Below are 13,323 nucleotides of genomic sequence, written 5' to 3'. Positions count from 1 at the left end.
GATTAGTGTTGACACCATTTGTGCAAAACCACGTTCATTATAGGAAAATAAGCGCGCAGCCTCGCGGACGGAGGGACATGTCGAGCCAAAGAAGTGCTGAGAGCAACAACTACTTCATGATCAAATACTGAAAAAAGTTTCCTGCCTTGTTCGGGCTCGGCTCTGCCTGTAAACGCTGTGAGAGGAGTGAACGTTTAACCTTCCAGCACAAACACACAAACACACGAACAAACCAACACACGAACACACAAACACACGAACACACAAACACACGAACAAACGAACCACTCGAGTGGCAAAAACTAAACTTTATTCCACTTCCTTTTTTCTTTTCTCCTCATCAAACAGGCTCCTTTCCCGCCTCGCAGCCAACATCGCCGAGTCAACACGTTACCACACACACACACTTAATTACACACAAACACACACACACAAACACACTTGCCACAGGACAAGCAGCCTATTCTCTTTTACCACTGTCACTCCACATTAAGGATGCTCACCCTCCAACAACCTGCTGGAGGCTGCAGCAGCAACCTTGTGTTACATAAGCACCACACACACACACACACACACACACACACACACACACAGAAGTACTTTGGTACTTGTGAGGACACTGATTGACATTTTTATTTTTCTAGCCCCTAAACTTAATTTAAACACAAGTCTGACCCCTTGACCATTTTAATCCAAAATCCTCAATTTCATTTCCTTGAAAAAACATCCACAAATGTTCCCGACTTACAAACAAAATAATAACTTTCCGGAAGGTTTCTAAACTTTTAAAATATTTATTCATTTTCCAACATCACACCACAAATCCCAAAGTGTCCTTCACTCTCCAAAGATTTCCTGACTTTGTCCCTCTTTCCAAAAATGTCCTCACTTCTCACAAAGGCCGTACATGTGCACCTGAACATAAACACACACACATACACACAGAACATGGACATGAACATGTAATCTACATACATGCTATTACACACTCTACAAACAAGAACTGAAGTACACACAACACAAACAAATATATGTATTTATAGTTATTCATGCATGAAAATAAAATCGCAAATCATTATAAATACAGTACGCACACACACACACACACACACACACACACACACACACACACACACTGTGACTCATTTCAGGCCTGAAGTCAGTGACAGTTTCAACCTTTCAGACTCAGACTCTGTTTCAATGTTTATCTCTGCTCTTTCACTCAAAACCTTCAACGCCAACTTCAGCATCTATAAAGACCTGTGTGTGTGTGTGTGTGTGTGTGTGTGTGTGTGTCTGTGTGTGTTTTCAATTTTTAGCCTCATTTAGTTTGCTTAATGTTTTTCCTTCCTGTGAGAAACTAGACGAGCGACTTCACATAGAATTGATGGTGAAGGTTTGAGCGTCAGGAGGGACGACGTCTCTCTGCAGCCGAGAACAGGAAGCACGAGGAAACACCCGTCACCAGTCTGAAAGAGCAGAAAGCACCGTGACCTCGGCCGTGACCTCGGCTGCAGCTCTGGAAGATGTCGATCAATCAGCCTTTTTCTTCTCTGCCTGATTTCAGAGCGTGTAGTGCGGGGAGGATTATACCGTGGCACTTTTCACAGACTCTCCGCTGTCACACATTATCTCAGTTCTAATCCTACATGAAATTAATGAGGGATTAACCGTGCAGCCTCTGCAATAATCACATATTTTCCTGTATGTTTAGAGCTCTTTGGTTTCTCTAAGAAACGAAAGATGCAGCTGTTTTTGCAAAAAAAAAAAAAACATCAGAATCAACTTTTCCTCCTCCTCCAGCGTCTGGAGGTGTGATCACACCTTCGCTCGTCTGATGTGACCTTCCTGTGCCGCTCCTGTGATCTGCCCTCAGCTGCTCTTTCCTATGTGGCGTCTCCTGGCTGAGCGGATTAACAGCTGCTTTAAAGTGAAGTCCTCGCTCGCACTCGCCCTCGCCCTCACGTCCTCGCTCAGACTTCACAGTCAAGGTCTGTCCTCTCCGTGAAGGATGCCGCGGCCGCGAGTCAAGAGCATTTTGAACCTTGACACTGAGAAGATGCTTCACTCCGTCCCCTGCAGCTCTCCACCTGGAGTGCTTTGGGTTAATGTGCAGGAAAATAAGTGTCTCCACCGAGGCTCGTTCAGTTTCTCGTCTGTTTAATTTGCCAAATTAAAAAGATTTCACACAGATTCATGTTTACTTACTTTTACTATTTTTATTTTTTATCTGCTTCTTTTTGTGAGAAACAGCTTCATTGTGAATTAAATTATTATCTATTACTGTAAAAACTTTCAGAAAACGGAGTAAACTAGAGACAGTTTGGAGTTTGGTTTAGAAGGACGGGACTTATTTTATGTCTTTGATCACATGCATTAAATAACTTGTAATGTTTCCTGTCTGTTGAGGTAAAGATCAGTTGGAGAACAGTTAAATTCACCAACTGATACTGATGTTGTTGTTTTTTATCAGCTTTTTTTTTACTCTAATTAAAGAAACACACTTCAGGATTATAATTCCTGACTCATACAGAGAAGTTACAAATTGAGAATATACCAAGTGGAAAGCGTGAAGACGACAATTTCTTCCGACAATTTCCTAATCTTAACATTTGTGTCACACGATTGTTATTTAGGGGACGAAATGAGACAGAATAACTCTGACGGCTGCATTTTAGCAGCAACATACAAGCCATTAAAATATTGGTAATGTTAAAAATGAATCTATTTAATATAAATTGGAAATTGGAGTCACACACACACTGCAGCTAAAGTCCAGCAGCTGAACGACAAACCACAGCGTGCATCAGTGGCGCTGAGTGATGCTGAATTGTGTGTATGCTAAGGAAGTGCTGGCTTGGTAATAAATACCTGGAAACAGACAGTTGTGGGATTGCAGTCAGCTCCGGCAGCACAAACACTCCACATACATCATTATTAAGCCATCACACACATGGCTGAGGATCACTACACATTTAAATGTATTTGTGTATATCACAGAGCGAGGCGCGATGCGGTGTTTATCGGTGTGTGCTGCGCTGGCACATAATCAACTCTGGCCTTTGGAGCGGAGATAAGAAAAGTCGTAAAAATGTAATGTTCAACCTGAGACCCAGATTTCATATAAACAGTAAACATGTAAGGGTTATTGTGCCAGACAAATCACAACGCATCACTCATTGTGCTCAGGCGTCAGGAGACTAATGCTCTTCAGAAGAGGATGAAAATTTACCAACGTTTACCAGCTAATTTCATTATTTTAACTCCGTACAGATGCAATATGATCAGTGATCTGAGGCTTATTTATTTGAGTATTTCCATTTTCTTTATAGGAAAATATCAAACTTTTTTATTCATGTGGAAATTTTGGTTGTTTTTCCAGATTCTGATCATTGCAGAAAATATAATCACAAATCTTGCTGCATGCAGGCTAGAGTTGCCGTGGAAACATGATGTCATTATGTCAAGGGGAGTGGTTCTTAGCACTCGCGGCAAGTTTCACGTCACTTGATTAAAGATTGGAAAACCGACAAATAAGTTTCGTCAGTTTGAAGAACATCTGTGTCAATTTTGTTAAATACCAGACACAGGAATTTTTAACTTTAAGGCAAACACATCAAGATGTAAGTTTCCGTGTTGCAGCGCCCCTTAGAGGTGATTTGGACCACCTTCAAATCAGATGCACTTGGACGTGAACACCCGAACATTATTACAGCCATATGTGATAGTTTAATATTTGATGAATCATGTCCGTTAGCGCTCTGCTCCACCAGCCTCCGCTCTTCTGGTTTCAGTCTTTGCTCCAGATGTTGAACGTGCTGCGGGGATTTGCTCCCGTTCAGCCGCGAGAGCATCAGCGAGGTCAAACACTGATACTGGGTGATGAGGTCTGGCTCGCAGTCAGCGTTTCCAGTTCATCCCAAAGGTGTTAAGTGGGGTTGATGTCAGGGATCTGTGCGGCCGGGCCAGTCAAATTCTGACAAAACGAACCTGGAGCTTCAGTGTATCTCAGGCAGGAGTCACTTTCCAATCCTGCATGTCCACAACGCGTCAGTCACGACAGGAATATATCTCCAGCGTCATTCTGTTGCAGAGCATCACACAGGCAGAGCCGTGCCGCCAAATAAAACGCATATTGTCCCAATAAATGGTTAAAACCTTGACCTGAGTTCACTGGGCTGTAAGATTATTTCCTTTACAGACCTGGCCTTGTGTTGAAACAGGACGGTCAAACACAAACTGTTGCCATAAAGCTCGAACAACATTGTGAAAAGATATAATTGTATGTTGCCAGTTTACAAACACAATTCCTGGTAAAACAAAATATATATATTTTCTTCAACAATCACAGATTCTGATATGAGATTTGTTACAACGCTCTTCTCTCGCGTACCCAACATTGGCGGTCGTATCACAGATGTTCTTCACGTACTTCAAGGTGAAGCCATCAGTCGAAGTGGCTTCTGTTTTCATCTGTTTACCTCCTCGTGAGTCTGATGTCTTTGTGATTGCACATGCATCTCGGACGTAAAAGCACCAGTGTGACTAAAGTGTGAGTGACTGTTGGTTAAAATTTGAAAGTCGGTCACATCAGCATTTCACTCTTAAAGCCTTTAGCTGACGGTCGATGTGAAAGCAGCAGGATTAACTGTGTGAAATCAAGTCGCCATCAAATAAAATGTCATGCGGCAGATACTCCAGCATGTGTCGCACAACACTCAACGCTAGAGCAGAGGTATTGTACCTGAAGTTGGAGCAATGTTTATTACATTACATTACATTATATTACATTACATTACATTATTACAAGACTCGTTGTTTTTCTCTCCTTGGTGGCTCTAATACAAAGATATTGTTCCTTCTTTCTTCCAATAATCATGTGAAGTTTACTTTCTTCTACATCATATTTAACCTCATAAAATACAATACCAGCAAATATTATAAAAGATGGAGAGTGAAAAGGTCAAGAGCACATAAACACTGTTCGTCAGTGTAAAATCTGGTCTCCAAACTGGCTCTGAAATGATCCTAGAGCTGAACTAACAGCGTCAGTACCAGGCTGGATTAATGATGAGGACAGTCTTTGTCTGCTCTGTGATTTGATGGAAATTGAAAATGAGTCTCATATCATGTTCTATTGTCCTTTATGTGATGAGCTGAAAGAGATGCCTCGTAGCATAATTACCTCAATTTCTGCTAATTTCATTTGAATAGACGATAATGAAAGACTTCAGAGGAGATGCTGTGAGCTAAATTTGGAAAGGCTGGGAAAAGATGGCGACACGCTCCGTTCCCCTGATGTGAAAACCTGAGTATATGATGAAACACCTTGAGCACAAGACACTGGTTTTAAAGAAGACGTTAGCATTAGCAGCTGTTTTACTTACCAGTCTAGACAAGACATTCATCGTTGTGTTTACAAGACAAGAGGTTATAATACGTCCACTGAGCCGCTACAGTGAGTCGCTATCAGAAGGTGAAAAGACCAGTAGGGGCTAGCTGGTTAGCATGCTAACTTCAGTAGGAGAAAAGAAGTGATAGAAACAGAAGCAAAATACGAGCTTTTCCTTGCACCTCTGGAGACGGCTCTTTGTGAGTAAAGGAATGAAGTTTGATGCTGAACTCACGTTTCTTCAACACTGGTAAGTAAACAGCTGTTAATGCTAACGTTAGCTTACCTAGCTATAGCAAAACTTACAAATAGCCCCTTCAACCAAAGTGCTTTTGTTGCCTATACAGTGACAAAATCCTGAACTTTGTAATTGTTGGTACAAAACCGTTAAACTTCCTTCAATTAGATAAAAAAAAACTTTGCTACTGAACATCCCAGCAGGAATCTCTTCCTCTGAAAGTTATTTTTCAAAACAAATTAGCAGGAGATGAAGATAATCTCTAGGTTGTCATCGGAGCCAAATGATTTAATTCCCTTTAATTCCAAAACTACATGAGCTGAAAAAGGCCGAAAAGCTTGATAGAGCTGCAGAGTTGGTGATAATTCATCACCGAGCAATCTCTTCACATCACACACAGCCATTTGATTGATTATCACTAATGTAAGAATTGATTAGTGCAACTTCATGTATACAAATTAATAGCTTACTATCAGTGATCAGCTGACAGAGCCGAAATCAGCAGTTCTCGTAGGTTTAAATCTTCTCTTCTTTCACTATTTGACCTTTGACCTTTCTCCAAGAGCCCTCGGAGCAACCCGTCTCAGCCCTGCAGAATTTCTCATTCTCCCCTCCACGCAGTTTCAGTTACGGGTCACAGGGGTCAGAGCTCTCTTTAGAACGGACCATTAGTTTGACCGGTCAGTGGGTTCAGTGGCTTCCTGTTCAGGGTCTGTTATGCAACTGATGCGATGTTTGATGACTCAAACAGTTCAGATACTGAAGCTGCATCCTGCGACTTCAGAGACAATTATTAAATCAACAATCATTAAAGTCTATGAGTCAAAACTGTCAGTGTCAACAAGAGTTTTTAAGACATTTTTACCATTGGACAGAATCTTGACACAGACTCCGTCCAGCAAGTTTGGAGAAACAATTTGTTCATTTTAAAATCCAGGCAGGTTTGTTATTGTCAAGATGATTGAGTTTCACATTTTTGGTAAACGTTTAATTACAGAAAAGCTTGTGCATTTGGAAGTAAACAATTAATGAGAGGCAGGTTTATATTCTTTAATATGAGCAAAGATGCGTTTGTTTGTTCCTGATTGAACCAGAAACTCGTTTGTGACCCATTTTGATTCCTCAGCCACATTTCTGAAATCTGCCACTGTATGAAAAATGTATTAACAGATGCCCAAAAAATGGGGCAAAGCTCTCACTAACCTGAATGAAGTCATTAGTGAATATCTGAATAATTGTACTGAAATACTGAATGATAACCATAACAAGCCTTTGTTGTATTAAATAAGAATTGTATATTTACAAAGCCTCAAAGAAATCTGGTCTATTCTGAGTCAATGAGCCCTTGTCCACTGCATGGCACCAGCTCGCCTCGACTCTTCCCGCCTCTTTTGGTTTTCCACTGGGTTCCAACAAGCTGAGGCGACGCCAAAAGGTGACATGAAAACACTGCGGATGACTGATTAGTCAGAGAGAATCGTCGCTACTGCCTCATTGTTAAACTGCGCCATTTTTAACCTGCACACCGCTCACGGACGCCGGCTTTACGAAGGCGACTGGACAGAGTTGAGTCGATTTGAGTCAGTACCATGTGGCTGTAAAACAAAATTTCCTTTTAATCAACATTTTAATCCATATTAATGTCTGTCATCTAGTTTAATCGTCAACACAAAGCCTCCACTTGAGAACTAGAGAGACCCAAAGATAACACACGTATTTATATGGAAATTGACGGGACACATTCTCGGTCCCTAGAGGATGAACCCGGTTGTGATTGGAGGGCTTTTTGGACTACAGAAACTCTGTTTGTTTCGTCCAACACACACTGTTCATGTTGTGGGTTTAATCGACTTTTATTGTTGAATATTTTCGTTTTTTGATATTCTCTAAACAGCCTGAAGAGTTTTTCCTTCTCACCTACACAGTTTGCACGTCTGCCTCCTCTCTCTGTTTTCATGACAGTATTCAGTTCTTCATTCCTATGCATTCTTAAAGTCTCACAGCCTTGGCCTCAAATAAAAAATTTAACCCTGTCGCCTCGGGACTCTGGCTCATTAAAACATATTTCTATCCTTGTCATGTAGGGGCCTCGCAGCGATGAGCCTGCACCTCATTTTAGGTCCCGCTCTGCAGAGTCTAAGCAACTAGATGGTAATAGAATTCATGAAAAGAGCCTTTTCCTGTTTCAGCCGGACTGCGTGGTCAGAGAGGAGGTCCACGCGAGAGTCAGAGCTGAATTTATTTAGCAAAGTGAAATTAAATCTGGTTCTGGACAGACGCCATAAATTTATCTGGTATCGGTCTGCTTCACAGTCACGTCATTCAGTGAATTTACCTGCGCACCTGTTCATGAAAAAGCCCTGACATTACTGACATTAGATGTACGGTATGAGCTTCTTGAAGCCGTCAGAAAGGATGAATCCCGTTCGACAAGTCAGGAGTCGAGAGTATTATGTACATATACATGAATATAATACAGAGAGGAAGATATCCAGATATAAGCCGCTGTGTTTCCATTCATAAAAGGCGCTGAGTGTCGCTCCTGCTTGTTATCTGATGGGACATAAATGGTGTCTATATTCCACATTTTCAGGTTTTCTCTAAATGGAAAAAAAAATACATTACAAAGCGTGTTATTGATGCCAGGTGGTTAAAAGACCGAATAACAACGAACCAAACCTGAGACGCTTCTAAAAGCAACAACATTATAAATATCTGTGGACCAGGTAGCGTTCACCTCACATCTTCTCACATCTTATTCTTATTTCCAGAACAAACTTGGAACAAACAATCAGCCAGTGAAAGACTTTGTCATTACGTTCCTGTACGTTTTCATATCTGCGAACGTGCAGTGTATGAGTCCGAGGGCTGCAGCGTGCTCGGTGTGAAACGCACCTTAACACGGAGAGTTTAACATCAGACTGGAGATCACAGAAAACAAAAACAAAAACACGACTTACACACATATAAATCCAGTTTGTTTGAGCTTCTGAGGACGATGATGATGATGAAGTCCACTGAACCCTGAAGATAAAACATTCAATACTAGAGACCTCCTCTTTATTCCTCGTCACTCTATTCAGGAATAAAGAAAATACAAAGATAAAACAGTTTCAACATTCCTGTTCATCTGCACGTTGCGAGTTGATATAAAATGCATATCTGTAACTGTATATATACATGTGCATGAATAAGTGCAAATATAACTACACATTCCTCTACAGTCTGCACATCATGTATCATGCACACGAGCAGTTTACAGGCTGTATGCATGATGCCACAAACACAGAGGCGGTGAAGACCTTTTCGAATTCAAGCCTCTCTCCAGCCTCAGAGTAATTCTTCATCGCGTGTATGTGGAACGGAGGTCAGATATATTTACTGGGCTGCTTCAGGAATTCCATCGGAATCTCATGTTCCGTGACACGAATGCTGCCACGCAAGGCGAAAAGGTCGTCCGTAATTGAAACTGTGACATTGAAAAGGCAGGACAGAGGTGGAATTAATTAATGGTCCGACCTGAAATTCAAAGATGAACTCATACTGCCCCCTAGTGTCACCGGAGGAGTGATGCTCTGTTTATTTTCATGATTTGTTCATTCTTCCTGTGTGATAGAAACCTTTTAAAAATATGTATATATATATCTGCCTTCTCTCATCAGCTCTCTGCTCTACTGCTGATAGTTTTCCCATCAACCTTTACCCTCATTACTTACTTACTATTGACGGTCCAGGTCACTGGAAGTTAAAGTCTTGTTGAATTTAGTATAAGTCGCCTTGGGGAAGAGAGGAAGCTTTTTCTTTTTCGTTTTAACATTTCTATGTGAAATGTAAATAGAAGACCGGAGGAGGCTTTGGAAACCGGTTGACCTATATTCAGAGGTTTTACAACCTGCAGAGGTTTAGTGTGAAGTCACCACCTCAGTATCTCTGCAGACTCTGAATGGAGGGTATGGATTTCACTGCCTGTCTTACCGGGCTTTTCCTCTAACTCCCAGTGAGCCGGCTGCTGACCGGTTGAGGGAGTGACTTCTTCACATCAGAGCGCAGATACTGACAAACGTTATGGTTTTTAACCAACTATCTTTATGCAAAATTCATGATAAAATGATTCTACATCAGGACGTGTGTTTGCTGTTTCCCACCGCATCAGGACACTGCATCAACAACATCTAACATCAACAGGAAGGAGAAGATTTCTGCTCTACATGCACACGTTCAAAAGGTGGAATCCCATCTACTGTAGTAACCTGCTACAGGAACAAGAGCTGGATTAGGAAACATTCATAGACTTTCTTTTAGACTGAGCATTTTTGTTACCATGCATGTTTTTGGAGTTTTTTGTTTTTCATGTTCATTTATGAATTTTGTGCCTTTTTCTATACAATTTTTAAAAAAAATTTCAACTTCCCTTAAAATCCACACAACCTGCACTGTGTTGCAGGATAAAAACAGATTCAGGGTTTCAAACCTAAGGAACCAATCCTGTCAACCTACGGAGACAAAGGGGCGGGGGTAAATAAACATGAAACCTTGTCAGTACAGAGAGTGAGAGTTAGAATTAGCACAAATGCTAAAACTGTGTCAGCCACAACATAAACAAATAGAAGATGCTAACTATGCTAACCATCTGCTAGTCTCTGGTTCTGGTCTCAGACTCCTCCTCTGAGTCTGGGTCTGACCGAGGCTCAAACATGAGGCTGAGTCTCTCTGATGTTTCCTCCTCTAACCATCTTGATGCTCTCTGCTCTTTCACCTGTCCACCTGGAGCCAGCAGGTGGTGGGCGGGGCTTAAGGTCTGATCCAGGTTTCTCAATGAGGAAGTAAAAGTAGATGAGCTTCACACCCAGTTTTTATGTGTATGTGTTAAACAGAGTTTAAAACATCTGGAGAGGAACTTTTAAGCAGAATTACAGAATCTACATTAAAAAACAAACTCAACCCAACTCTCACAATCACATGGTGTTATTACACAAACCAGACTTTTTGCGTTACTGTTCAAACACAGACGACATGTGCTTTCAGCGGTCACCGTTCCTTCGCAAACAGATCCATGCGAACTCTCCACAGGTCAGTTTGCTCAGGGCACGAAAAACAGGACGACTGTGTTGTCGTCCAAAATCCGAACAGACAGAAACGTCTGTCTCCCGCACAGACAAATAACAAACATCAGAAATGTTTTGGTCCGTGTCGACGACAGAGGCCAGGTAACAGGGCACAGCTGCGATATTGAAAATCTCAGATGTACAAAGGGCAGTGATGGCCTGAAGGTAAGTAAAGCAGCCAAGAATATTAGTGAAGGTTTAAAGATCTATAATCAATCAGTCATAACCTGCAGCTGTCCAGAATCCTGTGGTTGAACTGAGCGACTCCCACGTCTGAGCACCAACAAAAAAAAATAAAAACCTTGAACAGAACTCCCCTGTTTTGCTTCAGGGAGTTTTCTAACCACAAAATGTGGAGTCAAACCTCTGCAGATTTTTTTTTTCTGCATGTTTTCACATTATTACTGTAAAAACTGTAAGACTGTAAATCTAATCACTAATCTGATTCCTGCTGTTTGAGCTGGAGGTGAGAAGTTCTCCGAGGTTCAGAGAAAACAACAGACAGAAAACTTCCCTCCAAACCTCTGCAGGCAGGAGACGCCATGAGATGGTTGTCATCTGTATTTATTCACTGGATGATTTATGTCTTTTTCAGCCACTGATGAAGCACTTTAACATTTTCACTCACAAGAAAAACAAAAAAATCTTCTTTTCCTTGCTCCAACATCCATGTGTTCATGCTCAGTGGCTCATACACATTTTCTTTCACACAAGTTTCTGATCCGTAAACAACACGTGGTTTCGATGAACCAGAAAAATGTTTTGCTCTTTGATATTTCACCCTCTTTAACGTGAGTGTTTGTCATGAATTGTAATGATTCCTGAACATTTAGAGCCTTGACTAACGCACTGTGTGTGTTTGTCTTATTTTATTTTATTCTATTATTAACTTACCTGCTCGTGTCTTTTTTGTCCTGTTATTGTGTTTATTTGAGTTTTTTCTTCTCTTCCTAAATGTTCGTCGCTGTAAACAAAGGTTTGTCAGGTGTGTTTTCCTCCTGTCTGTGCAGAGATGTTGTGATGCTGTGTCAAGATATTTATCACAAAGATCTCAAAATGACAAAAGATAATTAACATTCATTCGTTCATACCAACACTGTGACTTATTTAGGTTGATGTGCTTGTGCACATGACATGTAGCCCACTGTTTGTCAACTCAACCTCACATGCACAATCCATGTCAAGCACACCTGTCCCAGCCGACCAATCAGAAGCCCGACTCAGGACACACCACACACAGACACACACACACACAGATGTCAGACTCGCACACAGGTTCAAGGATACACACACACACACTACTGATATGTAATGTACGGCCCCATATGTGCCGTTAAAGTGTGTCTTATATGGAAGGTTTCCTCCACTTTGTTATAAATTATTACATCTTATAATTATGTATTATAATTTATAATTCATAATATACACATTTCTATACACATTATCCTGAGATCAGATATTCTAAAACATGTTTTTAGGTTTCTGTATGTTTCTTAACCTGAGGAGGAAACATCATCAGACACAATTAAAGAAAAATAATAGATTCTTTATTGAGAAAAAAATCCCTGAAAACTCCTTTAATGACAGTCAATGTTAAAGGTGTTTGACACCTGTTGTCGGAAACTTCACCAAGTAACAGAAAACAGATTCAAAGCAGTTTTCATTGATAATTATTGGATTAAATTAGATTCACTTTAATCTGTGCAGAGAAATAAACAAAACGTGTTTCTGCCCCTTCGATCGGATCGGTACCAGATCTGAACGGATTCGTCTCTGGACCGGGATTCTTCCCGCCACCGAGACTGGTGTAAACAGGTTCAGGAGTTTCAGCGTAATCCTGCTGACAAACAAACACACATGGGCCTCGGTCGTTCAGGGAGACGCACTTTAATGACTGAAACGTGATACAGACACATATGAGATGCATCATCAGCAAACACACACACACACACACACACACACACACACACACACACACACACACACACACTCACACCCAAACGTGACACTCTGTCTATGTATAGACGACTGACCCCTTCCCCATTCAAGCGAGAGGCAACGTGGTCGCAGACGTTTTTTAATCATCTGGAAATGATTTTCTTCTTGGGGATTTTGTTTAAGTGGTAAATGATTAATAAAATTATATTATATAAACACTCAAAGTTTGGGGAGAGTCTTCACCAGTGTCAGATGAGAGGATGTCTGGGCTTCCAGTACAGAGGCATGTTTAGCCTAGCTTAGCACAAAGACCGGCCGACATAACCTCCCTCAAAAGTGAACAAAAACACCCGCACCAACTTCCATGTTTTGTCTCGTTTACTCGTGTAGAAATAGAAAATGTAAAAAGAAAACATTACAGTCAGAGTAAACACATGCTGGACCTGCGGTGTGTTTATTTTGGTCGTTCAGAGATGAAACTGATCCGACTCCGGCAAAGACCACGACCGAGAGGAGTTCCCAAGATGTTGGACTGAGTCCGACCGAGCTCTGGAACAAACCGGCGGCCGTGTAAGATTCATGTGAATGATGAGGAGAGCTCATTAAATGTAAAAGTACATTTTCATTCATACTGTTACAGATACTCACCT

This window comes from Seriola aureovittata, chromosome 8 (assembly GCF_021018895.1).
Source record: "Seriola aureovittata isolate HTS-2021-v1 ecotype China chromosome 8, ASM2101889v1, whole genome shotgun sequence".
In the NCBI taxonomy this organism is placed as follows: domain Eukaryota; kingdom Metazoa; phylum Chordata; class Actinopteri; order Carangiformes; family Carangidae; genus Seriola; species Seriola aureovittata.
Note: the sequence above shows the minus strand (reverse complement) of the source record.